Raw genomic sequence first — 6,387 nt, 5'->3', positions numbered from 1 at the left:
ATCCATTGTCTAACTTTAGACCATGATATGTAGTTACTGCAAAGATCTTGACAAACCTAACCAATCATTTATACCTACTATCAAGTAAATATGTAACAAATATCAATTTTCAATCAAGGGTGCCATTAAGAGTTTTAACCAACAAGGGGTAGGCAATGAATCTCTAGATCTCACTAACCTAATTCTGCTCTACCTACCAAGCTACCAGTCTGGCTTGAAATTAGCAAAACTTCCAATGGTTATTACAGTTTACACATGTGACAAATGTAGTCATAGGTTCATCTGCACTTCTTGTTTGCAACTGATAGTAAGTACACTTCCACTGGCCACATTTACCACACTTGAATTGGTATGTTGTAGCTTTAGGCTTTATCCCACGCTCACACTCAAAAAGTTCCTTGTCTTTGATCTGTTTGTTCTCGAGATTTCTTTGATCACTAGCCATTTCTTCCGTTGTCATGACAATAAGTTTCTCTGGCTTAATTTCCCCAAGAAGAACTCTCCTTCTCAAATCTGGATTGTTTGCATCTTTCAGGTTGAACATGATGGACCTATATTTCAACTTCTGGGCTCCAGTAGACAGCCCTAACTTTTCAAACATCAGTGTCTCAACAGAAACTGCAACTCGTACTGGATCACATGCATTTACTCTCACCAGGTTGTCACCCTCGGCTTCGTTACCTACTTTGGAAAAAGCCTCATGAAGAAGCTCATGGATCCTATCCCGTACTGTGTTATTACACTTAATCATACTTTTCAGCTTTGGAGGGCCATTTGAAGAGGACGATACCTTATTATTGCTGATAGATGCTTCTTCTTCCTTGGGTTTCTTCTCAACCTTTACAGACTCTTGCTTAACAGCATTGACCTCCACTTTAATAGTCTTGGACTGCTTATCTTCTGACTTTGTAGCTTTGTTTCCATTGTTAGAAAGAGTTTCTGTTGTCACAACCTTCTTCCAAGAATCAAGTAAGCCAGTGGCTAACACAAATACTTTCTTGAGGATGCTTTGTGAGATGTCGGAGGCATTTTCCAACCTGATAATCGAAGTATCATAACAAAATGAAGTTACTAGCATCCATAAGAAAACAGTCCTATGAAAAAAGCTGCACACTCATGAACTAAACAGTTTACCTTGACTACTTTAAATCAGAGAAAAAGGTACCTTTAAAAGGCCCATTAAACTTAGAGAGAGGCATTAACAAAATCAGTGGACTTCAAAAGAGAATGAGACTAAACTTTCAAGATAGAGGTAAATTTTTAAGAGCACTATTCAAAGATAAAGGAAAAGAGCAAAGAAAATGAAGGAAAAACTAAAATTATACAAATGATACAAATACTTTTCTTTCAGATATGTTATCCATGCTACAAATCCTAATGAAGTACCCAGAGTAAAAGAAACTTTACATTATAGTTCACAACAGCCATCCAGATAGGCATGTGCAAAACAACCATCTTCAAGAAGTAAATTTGGACTTACATTCTTCAATTTATTTCATAACATAAACGTATTTCAGTGTAAGAAAAAGACTGAAAGAAAATGTCATGCACCACAAGTTAAATTTACAATTCAAATCAATAAAAACGTGTGCCAACATAATACTTTTAAAAAATCATGTTCTTGACTTGTACACCACAAAATGCAGCAATCAAAGTAGATATTTGCATAAGGGTACGAACAAACAATCTAAAGCTTACACATCCAACTTTGTTTATAACTTACAAGTTACAACTTTACTGATAACAACCTCTACAGTACACCCACTACCTGCACAAGATGATACCACTGTATTGGGGAATCTGATAACACAAATCTTAAATCATACAAAAAAGATTGTTAAAAATATTGTAATGAGACATGATGAATATGGAGTGGCTAGAACTAACCCTAGAGGAATAGAGCCAAAGAGGCCTTGTTATCACCTCAAAATTACAGAACTTATAATAAACACTAATAACACAATGAAAATGTTATCTCTAGAAATTAATTAAAAAAAAAACAAAAAAACAAAAAAACAAAAAGAAACTCTGGACTTAGTCATGAAAAAATGCTATGGGGATTACAAGCTCACCCTATGCTCATAGACAATGTTGTTAGTAGTAGCACATAGTCCATTAGCATTAGGAAACTAAAGGCACTACTTGATGGGATTTTTTTTTTGACAGGATTGTATTCTCACTCACTAGACATTTGTTTAAGGTGACTGGCATTTTTTCAAATACGGGGGTTGATCTGGCTTCAAATTCATTGAAATTAAAGACAATCTGATATGAATCCCCTCTTTATAAGCTGATATGGCAAGGCTTTGAAAGCATTCAAATTGCAATAAGTGGGTGTGTGGTTACATAGAGGTCTCTTTCTCATTCATTTCCACCACTCAAATACTTTCCTGAGAGTAATGGTTGCAAAATAGGAGAGAACCCAATTGGTAATTATGCCTGAGAAAGTATTAGCTTTAAAAGACAAGGTTTCTATGCTTGAATATTGAATTTCAGACGCAAACATCAGGAGCATGAGTTTTAAGAAAACTTGTAAGTTTTGACTACAAACAAAAGCTCAAATATTGACCTGCATATTTAGGGTCTCAAGATTCAATCGAAATCCAGAAAAGAGGAAGATGGATGCAACACCTAAAAGATAACCAATTCAAGTAACTAGTCAATAAATTTGATGATAAGCATTGTTGCTGCCAATGCAAGTAGAGTGGAAGTACCGAGAACTGAAGATTAGATTCCTTCCATTTTTTCCCTGTATAACACCCACTTCATTATCAATATTATTTGTAATTTTAGTTGAATTTCATGTATCGGTTGGTGAATCTACAGTGGAAAGCCTAAAAGAGAGTTTGAAAAATGGAACGACTTAAGCGCAAATACAAGAGAAATGTTGAATTTTCTTAGAGAGCTTAGGTTAGCACCTACTAACCTGCTCCAAATATTTCCAGAATGTATGCAAAAAGTAATGTCAGACAAATAGAGAAATATGAAAACTTAAAAGTATAGTAGCCTCCACTAATGTGGAATCAAACCAGATACAACACAATCATAACATTGTCAAACTCCATACAGACAATAGAGCATAAAAAGATTAACATAGAATCAAAGCCAATAAAAGGAACAAGAGACTTACTGCATCTATTAGATCTGCTGTTGAGAAATACAAGGGGAAACCCTCTATTTATAGCAACCTAGGAGGAGTCCAACATTTAATAAGGATAGTTTGCAAGTATACAAGTACTTAATGATTTACCCAAGTTAACTTACAACTGTCTGTACATTAACAAACCCGTTAAGTGAAACTTAGGTGAGTATTAAAAAGGAGGTTAAATTCCGAAAACAGGTCTCGATTACATGGCCATGATAGGTACCCATGTACAAAATGCTTATAATAGTTGAAAAAGAGAGGGATGATCATTTTGTTGAAACTGAATACAATCAGTGTAGAATAGTCTTCAAATTTGAGGTTGACATATTCAATACCATTATGTCTCTAACTCTCTACAAACATTTGATAAACATTTCCAGATTGCTTCAAGAAAAGTGTCAAAATCCTCACTTTTGTTCTTTAAAAAGAAGACCCAAGTTTGTTTGGAGTTATCATCAATGGATGTAAGCAGATAACTGACCCTTTGAAATGACAAGATAGGAATAATACCTACAACATCATTGTGAACAAGTTGAAGACCTTTAGAATCTCTCCAAGATTTTTCCTTAACAAAAGTACCTTGAGGATGCTTGCCAAGAACACACCCAGTACAGACACCATCAAAAAGAGAAATAAACATAAGATTAGTGACCAAATTTTACTTAGTTGATAATCATAGCAAGAGTTTAAGTGACCACATCTCATGTCATAATTTAGTTAACTCATTTGAGTGACAAAGTAACACATTGATAGGAGGCTCCACTACAAAATGAAAAAATAAGTTCAAGTGTGCATGATGATCCACTTTCCCTATGGGAAAAATTTGTGAAGGGTCCCCAATTTCATATAGAGAGAAAATTAGTTGAAAGATTAGAAACATATAGAACATTGTTGATCATGTCATCTACCATCTCAATGGAACATTGCACTTGAAGAGGTAAAGGTGAAGAGTTGTCCATAAATATATGCTTTGTATTGCATGAATTAATGGAAGCAAAAAATTTCTTAGGTGCAGCCATGTGATGGGTTGCTCCATAATCAATTATCCATTTAGGTAAGAAGAAACTTGCAATCACAGAGACCGGTTTAGAATTTCTTGTATGATTGTCAAAAGAAGATAGCTTGACAATTAAATTGTGTTTCTTCATTTCTAAAGCGAAGGCAACCAATTTCTACAAATAAGATTTTGAATTACCTTTCCATAAAAAGCACATTAATGAGGTCTTTTATTTCCTTTAAAATCTTGTTTCAGTGAGGGATTTGAAAAGTTAACACTCTTTTGTACTTTGAATTTGTTTCCCTTATATTCCTTTTTATGTTGTATCCTTGAATTTGAAGGTGAGATAGCTATAAAAATTCCACAACCAAGAGCACCCATTTCGATGATCTTATCTTGCTCGCAAGTAGTTGTTCAAAAAAAGAATCAAAAGCAGGCAGACTCACAAAATCTTGGCCCAAGGCATCTTGAGTTCAATATAAATGTGGAAACAAACACTGAATAAAACTTGCCGAACTTAGAGAGCACTGCCAAAATGAGTTGTTCATCACTTTTCTCAATTTTACAATCTTTTAATTGAGGCCAGAGAGATAGAAATTGGAAATGAAATCTTAAGTAGTATCAAAATTACTAGGATTGAGAGTAATTAATTCATTTTCCAATTGAAGACCACAAATTGCATCCATTTTTACATGATGCTTCCATCACGGTGTATATCATTTAGAACCAAGATACAATACATTCATCTATTTGAAGTCTGAGTGTGATCCAGGTGGATGTTGGTCACCACCCACCTATCCCACTTAGACCCCCACAACTACCTCTTTCAATTTCCATAATTGTAGCACAATTTACTATTTTTAGCAGTTTTTCGGGTCCTAAACTTCCGGAGCCATTTTGAGGCCCTAAATGACATTTTTTGGGAAATCTGGGAGCAACATGGGTTAATATATTGATCTGGCTCATCCCAAAGTTGTAGTCCTCAGATAGATCTTTCTAACGAGCTATTGTGCACGTCAAATGGAGATCGTATGCCAAAGTTACGACCCTGAGAAGTTGATGTACCAATTTACCCGAAACGGGGCCCACAGTTTGGCGTTTCATCTTCTAGGGTTAGGTTTCTGGATGTTTATGGTTTTCCATTGTTTCTCAACAATAAATAGGCCTTCGAGCCTCATTGTAGCACAGTTCAGAGGCATGTAGCTACCACATCTCTTCTCAAAGATAAGCTACCATCGCCCTAGCTAGTTTATTTCCATTTCTATTTGTAAGCATATTTCAGTATTTTATAGTAATGAAATGAAGTATTATTTCCGCTGCATATTTGTATTTATGGTTATCTCTATAATTTGTTGCATTCCTGTTTAAATCTGGATCAGTGGTATTAGAGCGGTCTGCTTTTTCTCTGCTTTTTCTTTGCATGTCCCCAACGAGGTCGAGATATAAGGAGTTAGGGCTTGAACTGGTCAAACCTTTGCAAGACCAGCCTAACAAATCCCGATAGCCTCCCATGGCGAATGAGAAAAAAGAAGAGGGGGCAGGAGATCCTATCAAAATCTTGCTCGAAGAAGCCCTCGAGTGACAAAGGAATGCGATGATGGACAACTTTGCCTAGATTCTTCAGTGACTACTCAGAGGTGATGCATCGGCTTCCAACAGCTACTCTAGAAATGCCACACTGTTTAAGGTACAAGTTAATTTTGAAATCCCCATATTCGAGGGTCAGATAGATGTAGATGCTGCAGGTAAATGGTTAAAACTACTATAGGGTTATTTTTCTGTTCATGATTTTTCCAGTCGGGGAAAGATTATTTTCACTCTTCTCAAAGTAGCCCCCCACGTCAAGGACTGGTGGGAAACCTACTGCAAGAAGAAGGATGAAAGTACAGGTTCACTATTTTTAGCCGCACCCACTTGGAATTCATTTCAGGATGCCATCAAGGAGCAATACTACCCTGTCAAAAGCTATGAGGGCAAATACATAAAGTGGACCAGGCTATGGTAGGGAAGGGACCAAGTGTACGAGAATTCACAAACACTTTTCATACCCTTCGCACACAGTTGGGTATCAAGGATTTTGAGCTACATTTGGTACTCAAATACTGTGGCTACCTACACAGGTACATCCAGGACGAGATGGAGTTCCTGGACATCTCCTCGCTTGGCAAGGCACACCGATACAATGTTAAGATTGAGCAGAAGTTTAAACAAAAGAAGTGAGACTTTGGATCTGTGAATCCGAAGA

The 6,387-nt window shown here is 36.2% G+C and overlaps 1 pseudogene; it reads right to left on the bottom strand.

The window, feature by feature from the left end:
• Positions 1 to 219: 219 nt before the first annotated feature.
• Positions 220 to 1,327, bottom strand: LOC149239301 (transcription elongation factor TFIIS pseudogene; annotated as a pseudogene).
• Between the last annotated feature and the right edge of the window lie 5,060 nt (positions 1,328 to 6,387).

This window comes from Pinus tabuliformis, chromosome 8 (genome assembly GCF_031772625.1).
Source record: "Pinus tabuliformis cultivar Carrire ecotype Pingquan chromosome 8, CPIR1, whole genome shotgun sequence".
In the NCBI taxonomy this organism is placed as follows: domain Eukaryota; kingdom Viridiplantae; phylum Streptophyta; class Pinopsida; order Pinales; family Pinaceae; genus Pinus; species Pinus tabuliformis.
This window is presented reverse-complemented; position numbering and strand designations above follow the sequence as displayed.